Raw genomic sequence first — 13,001 nt, 5'->3', positions numbered from 1 at the left:
TGGTTGCACTGTATTCACTACAATTTTCCTAATGCTTTTGCCTCCAAACATTTACCTCTCTGGAAAAGAGACTTCGTTACAATCACCTTGAGAACAGCACTCCTAAATTAATCCAAACTATTTGCATGAGAAAAAAAAAAAAAAAGATTCAAACACCAGATTGACAGATGAAACAAATTAACTAACTGGTTTATCTGCTTACAATTAACAGCGGTGGGAAAAAAAGTCAAGAGAAAAAAATCCAATCTTTTTCTCATAAAGGGGATACTAGCCCTGAGACAAAACAAGATAACAATGGTCAGACATTTGGAAAAATACCACTAGTTCAGTCAGGGGACCAGTCAAGCTCAGAGGATTATGTCTTTCCAGAGATGTTTCCCATTTCTGATACTAGAGTAATCTCAGATGGCTAAACCATCCAGATTCCACTCTTTTGAATCTCCTAGTTTAGAATCTTCAGGTAAACAACTAATTAAGAGATGATGTATGCTGTTCTTAATATTCCCCAAATACTTACATGTGAGATATCCCAAATTTTTATCTCTCAACTCTTAGGAGGGTTCCCCACCTCCTGAAAAATTTCAGCTCATAAGAAGAACTCTGACAACATGGCCCAAAGCGGAAGTCTGTTCATTTTCACCAGCTTTTAGAGGCTTTAGAAATTAAAGCAATTCAGATTACCCTTACTCAACAGGGTAAGTGTACCTCTTCTAAGAGGAATTAAAATACTCCAGAGCTGACTTTCACACATTTGTAAAAATTTATGAAAAACGTTATTCAGAAATCAATTCTGAAAAGCTGATCAGGGTCTAATAAAGACTTCCATATTCAAAATTCCTGTAAGTACAGCTATTTCACTAGTAATGGAGACTCTTTAAAAGCAAATCAAGTGTACAGCAAACATAGCTAGAAGCAATTTTTATTTCTAGTTTTTACCTGCTTTTGACAGTTTCTGGTCTTGACAAACACGTATTTCATCAGATGAACAGCTAGTTCTTCTGGGCACTAATAGTGTAATTTTTCTTGGACAAAAATAGCTCTTCAATTATGTTCAAATATTTTAACTGATGTCAGACAATCTTCAGAGGATTTTCAAAAAGCTGAGTGGCAAAGCTTATTCAGTGACATGATATCATACTAACCACCTGAGAAACAGCCAGAAACCTGTGAACAAGCTACTGCAGCACAAACATGGCACCAAGGTTTCACCCGCCCCTTGAACAGCCCACAGGGACACTTACACAGAGAGAGCTTAACCAAGTTCTCCTCCTTCCACTGAGGGGAGCTACCTTGATTAATATTGCACACAGGGACCAATTCTGCAAAGCAGCTAACAGCATCTGACCTTGTGAGACTAGTTCCACTGTCTATAATTAGTCTAGCTGAATAAAATCTGATTTTTTTTTCTTAAGTCAAAGTTAATTCCCAGCTAGATCTTAAATTTGAACATAAATTTAATGGATGTTGTAAGGGCAAACACTTCCTGTTTAAAGTCACTGGTATCTCAAGATGAAAGCTTCCTGATGCGAGACTAGCAATCATGTGCAACCTGCAGTAGATTCACACAAAATATAAAAAGCATTTTCAAAGCAAGTGATGTAATGAACATTCTTATGCTACTAAGAATAAGCTATGCTTCAACACATACCGAGTTCAAGTTTCAACTTTGTGCAAAAATTCTAATGTGTCAATTCAAATGTGGAGGGAGTACCTTATAAAGCCCATGCTCTAGAATCTATTCAGGCTTCAAATGGAATTTGTAACATTTATCAGATATATTCTTGTTTTTTGTGTCTTTTTGCCACGATTTTGCTTTTTCTCCCTATTCCTGTCAAATAGTCACCATCCCCCACAAAAGTTGCTTGTGACTGTCCTACCAGTCAGACTTACAGTCAAAATTATGACCTCAGAATTCCTAAAGAAATTGAACTGCAAATAGTTTTTATGCTTGCAAAGAAAATCCAGGCAGGCAATAAATAGAAAAAACACGCAGATTTTAAAAAATACTACAAGTACATTAAATTCAGAGAATGCATAATTGCCACGTTTCACTATCTTGCTATGCATATGCTAGATATTCAACAATAAAGCAAGTTCTGAGAACTGAGCCAGCAATTTGATGCTGTGAATTTAGCTCTATTGTCATTACAGAGAAGGATCAGTATTTAGCTTTGCAATTTTTCCAAGTTAATGAATTTCCATATCATAATATACACAACATGCTTTACCTGATATGCATCCTTCTGATTAAAAGCAGATGCAAGTATTTGTTTGTCCCCACAATTGTTGCACTAAATTTTATCTTTCAAGCTACAAAACAAGGTAAAACCCAGCAGGACTACAAGTAAGGCATGGAAGTTTTCTGAGTTAAGATAGTTCTTTTATAAGTGCAGTTTGAAAGTTACTTTAAGCTTGCCAGCTGGCTTAAGATACTTTAGAAAACGGCATCTTAATTTCTCTTTCAGAAGCAAGACCTAGTCTCAAATTTCCTCTGCTATCTGCTTAATATCTGGCAATCCTAGCTCTACTTTGATTGTGACACTGGCTGCCGAACTAGTAAAGCCTTGTATCAGGTTTCCTTCTACAGACGTAAGCCAGTGCTGCATTCAACTGCAATTCCAGGATCACTTTTTGTCTCTCCTGTTTATTTTTCTCCATAGCCTACACATCATACACACCCCTGGCAATAGCAGAGTTTGCATGCCAATGTATCATTACGTGTACTGTCTTCATTATAAGAAGTTTGGGTTTTAGTCAGGTTTGTTTAGATTACTAACACATCATCAAGGCACGGATATAAAGGTTTTCTTCATCATTACATGATGTTTTGTTATTGGCCATTTAAACCCAGATAGCCTTCCACAGTACAACTTACAGTAATTCTATTACAGATCAGGTTGGTAGCCAGAGAGAAGTCTTACGAATTCCCATACGTCATTTTAATTAAGATTAGAAGTTTTATCTGTTGAAAAGAAAGACACTGATTCTATGCAAATTGAGACTACTCCCTACTAGCATTCATTAACAAGAATAAAATCAGTTCTTTCATGATAACTGAACCATACCAGCATAGTCCCAAGTAATTGTAACTCATGTCTGTTTTGACTCTCAATTGATACTTCCCTAATAGAAACATGGTATTTGATCACAAGCAACAAACCTGATTCAAAGTCACCCAAATTAAACCAAATTTCACCAACGGTTCTTTTGTCACAGCTTCAGACATCTGTCCTGAGGGTAACCTGAAAAAGGCATACACTGACACCCAGCAACAACCACTATTTTCTGCCACATGGTTTTGCTACTTGTGCAATGATGGAGGTGCAACCTTAATTGCTTCTTTTCACAACTAATTTCATTAGCTGAATCCACTGATGAACATGAATTTCTAAAAGGTTTGACATGCTAAACTGAAGAGGGTGAGACTTGGGAAAAACATCCTGTTCTGTTTCTGTCAGCAAGGCAGTAGTACTTTGAACCTAGGGATGGTTGCTCCACAGACAATGTCCAACCCACAAGCAAACCTTCACTTGAAGATGACAACTGCAGATGTTGACCTTTAAATTTCTGCCCATATGGAGATGCACAGACAACTTGATTGTTCCTTAGGCAACTGATAAGTTGCCACAAGCTTCAGAAGAGAGTATTTAAGAAAAACCCCAAACACAAAAAATCCTCAACCAATTAAGACTAAACCCTACAGAAAAAATCCCACCCACTAAAATGATTCCCTATGTCCCCCACCCCCCAAAAAAATCAACCAACAAAAAAAACCCAACCCAAAAAGCAAAACAACAGCCCCCATGAAAAGCAAATTCTAGCTAATATTTGCATGCAAAGCTGTGAACTGCCATAGCTCTGCATCTGCCCTGTCTGTGATGCACCTTAGCCCTCCTCAAGCTCATCTCATTTAATGGGTCACAAATTTGCAAGAGGTAAAAAGATCTGTGAGTTAGGAGCAGAACCCCAAAGGTAAGCAATTCACACTTGCAAGCCTGAGCTCATGTCCTCTCCCAAGAGGACACCTACACAAAAAGCTGAATAATTTTAAACAAATGAATTTGAATCACACTCATCCCCATACCCCTTTCATACCACATGGACTAGATCTTTAGCACAGAGTTACCAAATTAATGAGGGTTAATCTTGTTTAATCAAGTCTCCACAAGATTCCATTTGAATCTTCTTAAGATCACTCTAGTTCATGTTTAGACCATAATTCTTGGTTCTTCTGTATCTTCAAAGCTTGCCATTTTCTGGAGAAACCTGTCATACCTCAAGACTCACTTTGCCAGAAGTCAAATTTCATTTGGTTTGCTTAGCAATGTTTTTTTAGCTAGGTGGCTTCTCTGAGAAGCTACCAGAAGCTTCCACCATGTCCAGTGCCAGGTGGGCATATTTAAGAAGGGGGTTGGAGGGGTCAACTGCTGGGGGAACAGCAGCAGCAGAGAAAAGAGTGAGAATATGCAAGAGCAACAGCTCTGCAGACACCAGTGAAGAAGGAGGGTGAGGAGGTGCTGCAGGTGTCAGTGCAGAGATTCCCCTGCAGCCCCCAGCAAGACAGGCTGTCCCACTGCACCCCATGGAAGTGCACAGTGGAGCAGAAATCCATTGACAGCCCATGAAGGACCACAGACCAGAGCAGAAAAATGCTTGAAGGAGGCTGCAACACCATGGGAATGACATGCTGGAGCAGTTTGTTCCTGAAGGATTGTACCCCAGAAGGGACTGCCACTGGAGCGATTTTGAAGGACTACCTCCCATGGGAGAGATCCCACACTGAAGCAGAGCAAGAGTGTGTGGATTCCTCCTACTGAGGAAGAAGGAGCAGCTGAGACAACATGTACATGCCACTGACTGTAGCCCCCATCCCCTACCCTACTGTGCCTCTAATGGAGAGGTGGTAGAAAATGTAGGAGCAAAGTTATGCCAGGGAGGAAGGTGATGCTAAGATTTGGGTTTATTTCTCATTATCCTACTCTGACATGATTTGCAATAAATTAAACTGATTTCCCCAAGCTGAGTCTGTTTTATCCCCATGACAACAACTGGCAAGTGGTCTTCCCTATCTTTACCTTGACCCACAAGGCTTGTGCTGTATTTTTTCTATCTGTAGAGAGTTGACCCTGGCAGAATTGCCAGGCATCCACCAAAGACTCTTTATTACTACGCTCCACCCTGGACAAGGGAGAGAAAATATAATGGAAGATTCATGAATTGAGATAAGGACCACAAGAGATCATCCACCAAACCCAATCAGAGGCAAAACAGGCTGGATTTAGAGTTATTAACTGAATTTATAATTAACAAAATCAGAGCAGGATAATGAGACATAAAGTAAGACCTTAAAGCACCTTCCCCCCACCCCTCCCTCCTTTACTAAGCTCTACCTCCTTCCCCAGCAGCACAGGAAGAAAGGAATGTGGGTTATAGTCAGTTCATTGCAGGTTGTTTCTCCCATTGCTCAGGGAGAGGAGTCCTTCCCCAGGGAGACAGGTTACCATGAATTTCTCTGATGCGAGTCCATTTCACAAACAACAGTTCTCCATGAATGGCTGCAATATGAGTTCATCCCATGGAAAACAGAACTCCTCACACTGCTGCAGCATGTATCTCTCTTCCATAAGGTGTAGCCCTTCAAAGACAGGCTGCTCCAGCATTGGCCCCCCAGAGGATCACAAGTCTTACCAGGACACTTTTCCAGTGTGGGCTCCTTTCTCCACCAGTCTTTAAGACCCTGCCAGGAGCCTGCTTGAGCACAGGCCTCCCACAGGTTCACATTCTCCTCTCAGGAATCCACCTGCTCTGGGGTAGGTCTCCTTCATGGGCTGCAGATGGACCTTGGTATCCTCATGGTCCTCCATGGGCTGCAGGGCCCCAGGCTGCAAAGGAATCCCAGCTTTGGTACCTGAAGCACCTCCTTCCACTTCTTCTCTACCGGCCTTGGTGTTCGTGGAGTTGTTCCTCTTACATGTTCCCACCCTGCTCTTCTCTGGCTGCAATTATGACTGTGAAGTAACTTCTTTTTTCCTTCTCCTTCCTAAATCTGTTATCACAGAAGCACTGCCACCATTTCTAGTTGGCCAAGCTTTGACTAGTGGCACACTCATCTTTGGAGCAACCAGGGACTGGCTCTGCCAGACAAGGAAGATGATTCTAGCAGCTTCTCACAGAAGGAACCATATAGTCTACATGCTACCAAACCTTGGCCATGCAAACCCAATGCACTACTCCATACAGTTGAGGAGGGGGATGTGATAGAGCAGCTTTGGTGGGCACCTGATGTCCACCCAGGGTCAACCCACAACAAATCAAGACACAGAAGATGTCCAAAGGTTACTGAAATGTAAAAGTGACTCTAGGGTTTTGGATGGGCAGGCCTTTCTAAAAAAATATCCACATATGTCTGCCTTCTAAGAGTTATCTATTATTTAGGATACAACAATCACAGTCACCACAGCATTTGAGTGAGCATCACCACTGCATCCTCAATCTTTCACTGACGAGTTTTACTTTCAGCAAATTAAATACAAGCATCTCAAAACAATCTGTATTTTGGCCAAAGCCCAAGCAGAAGAATGACTTTTCAGTCCACCCTGATGTCCCAGTGAAGCAAGTTTTTCTTTCAGGAAACCAGTCTTTCATTCCCACATTGCTTAAGGTGCCTGCAGTTTACCAACTCTGTCTAGGTTTTTGTGATCTGACTTCAACCTTCTGTAGCACGTCTGTGAACAACTCCTTATTTTCACTTCTACCATGGCAGATTCAGCACTCAGGTCAAAAAGAGGCTTCAGCTTTCCTCTATGAAACTTATAGCACCAAGTTTCACTTAAAGAGTAGTCTCACAATAAGATCAAGTAATGAAAGAATTGCATTACCTATATATGCAAATATTTTCAAATTCACATATTTGTCTTTGAAAAATGTTTTTGCAAACTGCATCTTAAGATCTTGCCTCTGGCTAGAAGCAGAACTAGTTAGCAAGATTGTACATTGTTCAAAATATTGGTTACTGCAGTTTAATTATGTTCAAACTAAACTGCACTTAATGTTGCTTCTTCACTAGTTTCCTGGCTAAACAGGACCCAGATTTCTAGCAGAAAAGGAGGACTTCAGGAACTTTCTTGTTCTTCAAGCATAAAACCAGACAACCTACTAGATCTTTCTGTTCCAGGCTTCACATGAAATATTCTTATTTTCTCATTTTAATTTGTACTTACATTGATACAGCACTCTTCTTCTGAGATTACTCTTAAGAGTTTGACAAAAAGCAACACACAGATCAAAAGGATGCCAAACACAAGCACACACAGTGGCCTAAAGCACTTAATTGTAAAACCTCATTTTCAACACCTCAGTCTTTGCAGAATTTCAGCTACCACACTTCAGTTTTCTAAGCAAGATCTCTGGCTGAACCTCAATTTAGCTTTGGGCAATTCCTGAAACAAAAGGTTTAGGGAGATCAGGACAAAAAACAGAGGATCATTAAAAATATAAGCAAATATAAAAATTTAAGCTCAAATATGAAGAACGGTGAAAATGTAGCAATAAAATAAAGACAACAATAAGCACAGGTATACACAGCTATAATTCAGAAATGTGTGCTTCCCTCTCTAGTATTCAGATTTAAAAGCAAGTAAAAAACTGTATACCAAAAGTAAGAATATTTGAAGAACAAGCATCCAGACAGAAAACTAGTTATGAATGCTTGCTTATTATAGTATTACAGTTCCTCTCTATTCATCTCCAAACTTACTCAATGCCCACAGAGATAAAGTGCCAGGGTATCTCTTATTTGGTGAAATCCTATCTAATCTGCTACTAAGTCAAAAAAGATATATCAGAAAAATGGAAGAGTAATATTCTCCAGCATGACAGCCAGCTATTCTTGCCTCTTCAGTGCTCCTCAATGCCATGGGACTACTACAGTCTCTTTGATTCCACCAAGTGACAATTTGATGACAATTTGGCATCAGTTTTTAGAAGAATGACACATTCTGAAATAACTTCTCTTGGTAGAGGTTGGATTTTTGAACATAACATTTCACAGCTCACAAAGAACACAAGTCCATGGCATCTTGAACTGCATAGTTGTTGATATAAATCTACCTTGGAAATAATTCTATGGATTGGTATTACATTACTAAGAATTCTGAAAGCGAGTTCACACTTGCCACAAACTTATTTTTGATGCTCCACATCATAAAAGCCATGAAAGCGCATTGCATTTTCTGTATGCTACCACCAATATAAATTACAGTAAATAACAAAAGGACCATTCCCTGAACGGGAATAAAGTCACCACACTCAAAGAATGCCTACTGCCCATCAAATCTCCATTCTAAACAAGTCAGAAGGGTCACAAAAAGACTGTATGATATATCCTTATTCATACTATCTAACTCCAGAAGTGCAAGAGTCAAGATTTTGCAAGCTGTATTAATTTATAAACTCTCTTAAACAAAAGAAAATCCTTCAGCTATATTTTATGCAAAAAGCAACCATATGAAGCCAAGTAGGCTATGTTTATGGGTCAACTTGTACATCAAGCTTTCAGAATGTTACCTGGTAGATAACTTCACAGTGAAAGATCACAGGAGAGTTACTGACCGCATCTTACAAACTCTAACAATCCCCTGCTTCACGTTTACAAGATAAATAAAAGAGGTTCCTGTATGCTGTTGGGCTTCCCCCACACACACCTGGACACAGCCACATACAAAGAATGGCTTGAGTAGAAAGGGACCTAAAAGATGATGTAATTCCACCAGACACAGACAGGGATCCCACCCCCTAGATCAGGTCGCTCAGGGCCCCATTCAGCCTGGCTTTGAACATTTCTAGCAATGAGGCATCCATAACTCAGTATCAACAGTAAATGTCACCTGATAATTAAATCAATCTAGTCCTAAACACTGTATTGTATAGAGTAAGATTTTTAGGTAACTTCAGCTTCAACGGAGATTACTTTGACTCCACATTCCAGTTTACTCTTCTGAAACAGTTTGCTACTTTCCACTAGTCTTGTAACAAATCACTTCTAGGAGAGGTATTAGACCAGATGTTATAGAAGTCTGATTAGCTGCAAACAAGGATTGTACAGTTTCACAACTTAACTATCACTGGTTATATGGGTTCTGATGCAGTCCAACTACTGTTCAGCATGCTAGCTTCATCTCAAATAAAAAATACTGACATGAAACCTCAGAAAAAAAAAAATCAAAAAATTGACTCTGCAATTACCAAAACCACTTTCACTTCTGTAGTGCTGAAGTGCCACTCCTAGTTACAGGTCCTCCTATCTCCTGTACCTCCCCTCTGAAACTCCACATAGATAACTCACAAGTGTCTGCAGCTCATCCTTGACAGAGACGTGGTGGTACTGTTTTTTTTGCTTCCTCCTGATATACGAAGCATGTTTTTAAGAAACTTTTCTTCACTGCAGATATAAAAAAAAGTGAAGGCACAATTGGTTAGGTTTCAGAAACAGAGACTGTAAGTGGGAAAAATAGGACAAGACTTCAAAAGCTAAGACAACTAATGCAGAGAAACAAAAAGAAAGAGTTGCATGGACTGCCTGTGTTCACAAATTATTTCAGATTAACTGAAGACGAGGTTAAGACAACATATGTTATCTGGGCAATAGTTAAGAAGTTAATTTAAGAAAAAACTTTTGCCATCTAACATCACAAAAAGTTATAGAGTAAAAGCCATACTAATAGAAATGCTGAAGTACATATTTTCTTTTAATCCAGATTACCTCCTAAAACTAGGTGAAATAACCACTATAATTAAAGCAAGTAAGAGTCACTTCAGTGTAACAAGTCTTGATGCAAAGAACACATTCTCCTGAGTTTCTATGAAAAAAAAAATTAACTGCAGAGCCTTGCTTTGTCTTCAGTTATGAAAATAAACTGTTCTCCTCTTCCAAGTTCTCAATACTACTTCAATACAAAAATTTAATGATGTAAGGTTTCTCACAGCTCTACAATTAGGGTTACATTGAAAATTATTTCATGAATGAGTAACAGCGGCACACAATATCCTTTTTGCAGCAGACCTGGTCAAGTCATTCAGATTTAGGCCAGCTTCCTGTGTTGCAACAGCTGCAGGAATGATACCAAGTGATCTAAGAAAGCACAGATTTCCTGAAGAGAATTTCAAGCTGTGGAGAAACATGAGATGTTGCTTGTCTGCCACAGGATGCAAACACCAATCCATTTGAAGGGCTAAGCTGTCCTACTCCTGCACTATGGTCTAACCTTCCTCCCTTGGTCAGGAATGAACTAACCATGTGGACGTACTTGGCAGTCTCTTTTCATAGTTGCATAGCAGGGATTTACTTCAAATAACATCAAGTCCTTAGATTAATAACTATAGAGTTCTGACTGGGACAGTGTACAAGATATTGTCAAATGTGTCCTTTTCTTCCTGGTTCACCTCTAAAAAGTTTCTGTAGTTCTATAACTTATATTCATCTAGGGTCTTATAGTGACTTTCTCTCTACTGCTTCAGTAGTAAAAATCACTATTAAAACACTGTTCTTGAAAAAGAAGCATAGAGGGCCCCCAAATAATTTTATGTTTCAAGAGTTGCCTAATAGGCAGATTTCCAACCTGGTGTTTACAGCCTTCCTCCCTTTTCCTTGCTGCTAGAAGAGAGCAACATGCACTTTGTTAGAAGCTCACTACAGCATGCATGAGCAGGCACACATAAAAATAAAAAACTTTTTCACTTTTAGCTGTCCAGTGTTGCTTTACACATTCCAAAGCTTGAGAGATGAGAGTTTCAAGCCATAACCTACTGCTGCTTTTGAAGGTAACCTCAACTGCTTCATGAAGAAAGTCTGTACCAGCAGACAAGGTCTTTGACTTTCTCCCAACAGCATTTGCCTACTACAAGTAAACTGCCATAACTTCATCAAAACATTACTTCTACTATGCCTGTCTCACCCAGTTGCCTCATGGATGACAAGCCTTAAGGAAAAAGCTATGCACTTAGATGGTCTGTGGTACTAAACATCTGCTACACTCAACTGTTAAACAATTTTGAAAACTCAGTCGACTTGAAAACAGGTCTATTAATGGCATCCAAGTACAAAAACACTTCTTTTTTTCTCCTCCTTTATGCAAGAAGAATAGACCATCTTAACCACATCTGAGCAGGAAAACAAAGTTTGCCTTGAAATATGAAGGTGTAGTTACTGTAGATGCTCCTTTCATCTCTCTGAACAAGGAGGCTGTCTAAAATATCCCTCTACCTGACCTAGATGCAACAGAACACAGCAGAAGCCTGCCCCAACTCAGCAGGGATTCAGCACACTGACACCACACAGTGCAGTTCGGTCTGCTTTTGGATTTGTTTGGAGGTAAAGCAGTGGCAGCATTCACAACCACAAGCTAAACACAGACTTCTGTTACACAGCTTACGCTGAGTGATCTGTTTTAATAAGAGCAATTTTGATTAAAACTCACAACTTGAGGCTACCCTGACAAACGCTCTCAAATGTCAGCTAGGTATCTGAAAGCCATCTAAGCATTACTTAGAAAGGCCAATTCACGAAGGAGCCGCCTACCCTCTCAGCATACATGCAAGGACAAGAGTGCCTGTTTTTATCGGTAAGATATTCTTATCCTCAAGAGCACCTCTCTGTACCTAACCCTGAGCAGCCAGCAGAGCTCTGTGGATGACAGGATTGGCACAGTAGCAGTAACCATCAAGTACTTCTGTGACTCTTGCACTTCCCACATCCCAGATGATAGGTGGACAACTGTTTATTTTAGTTCCTTGTCACATTTACTAACTGTGAGATCACAAGCTACAGTGTAGCCTTCAGCACACTTCCTTCCTCAGCCATAGAAGCAATTTCTTTCTCCTTTTGTAGGCCCTCACCTAGATTCCCATCTGTTTGCCTCTGCTCCAGAAAGGCTCTCAATTAAAAAGACAGTCAGTTTTACTCTGCAAAAACTGGCACAGCAGAAAAAGAACTGTCATGGCTCACTTCAGATTTATTTTTGATGAACTGTCCTACAGGAGAGCTTCGGAACAAAATAGCACAATTTTAATTCCACTCAGAAAACTTATGTGGTGCGCATATATAGTAATAGAAACACAGGTACAGATAGTAAAAAAAACTATCTTTCCCCACCCCCCACCCCCATATAAAAGTTCTGGTTTTACTTTTTTTTTCGGTCTTTCAACTCTGTTTTGCAGATTATTTCACCCCCAGGCAGACAGGTGCTCCAAGTGTGATCATCTTCACTGCAAAAAAGATACATGGCACTTATATTCCATAGTGTAATTCCAAACTCAGTTACTTGGGCACAGATAATAATACAGTTTTACACTACAGCTCTAAGTTAAACATGAAGTAGCTCATATCACTACAAGAAAACATCCCTGAAAACACACAGGTACCAAAGGAATAAAACATCCTATCTAATTAGCTAAACTTTACTTTTGCAAAGCCTTTAATGTGAATAGCACAAGTATCCCCCACTATTCACTTAGTTCATTTTTATCTAGAATGAAGTCTACAGGACAGATTTTGAGCGAGAGTAAAACAAGATGCAATGAATAATAAAAATTAAAATGCTCAACTCTACCAAGTTTGGTTGGGTTTTTTCCCCTCCCAAAAGCTTGTGATTTTAATATAAAGGCATGACATCCAAAAGGCAACAACTTAAACAATGTTCGAAGTTTTCACAGAGATAAGAGACTCTTTCCAAAGAAAAATACACTTGTTTTTTAATGGGTATTCTTAAAAGCAATGTGATTTCTTCATTGCCTTTTAATTATAATTCAAGGAAAGAAAGAGTGTTTCTTGTCTCCTTTTCTTATAACAGTAATTTCAACATATACTTCACTGTGAAAGAGTACTGAAAAGTCTTTGTCATACACTGTCTACACATCTCATCCTGGGGTAAGATGTGGCTGTTATATGTGGAAAATTACAATTACACTACTCAAAACATCTAAATGCAAGAACATATACACAACCT

General features: G+C 39.4%; 1 protein-coding gene across 3 annotated transcripts in view; it reads right to left on the bottom strand.

Annotated features, from left to right (window-relative positions):
- The window catches only part of RAP1B (RAP1B, member of RAS oncogene family), a 34,075-nt gene that overhangs the window by 20,550 nt on the left and 524 nt on the right, over positions 1–13,001 (bottom strand). The window contains exon 2 of one of the 3 annotated variants that reach the window (XM_033514848.1): positions 12,181–12,261. The exons of 1 other annotated variant lie outside the window; for it this stretch is intronic. The gene's annotated coding sequence lies outside the window, so the exon portion shown is untranslated. Of the gene's footprint in view, positions 1–9,343; positions 9,439–12,180; positions 12,262–13,001 lie in introns of those variants that run through there. One more of the 3 variants, XM_015628115.2, reaches the window with a different exon arrangement.

This window comes from Parus major, chromosome 1A (assembly GCF_001522545.3).
Source record: "Parus major isolate Abel chromosome 1A, Parus_major1.1, whole genome shotgun sequence".
Classification (NCBI taxonomy): Eukaryota; Metazoa; Chordata; class Aves; order Passeriformes; family Paridae; genus Parus; species Parus major.
This window is presented reverse-complemented; position numbering and strand designations above follow the sequence as displayed.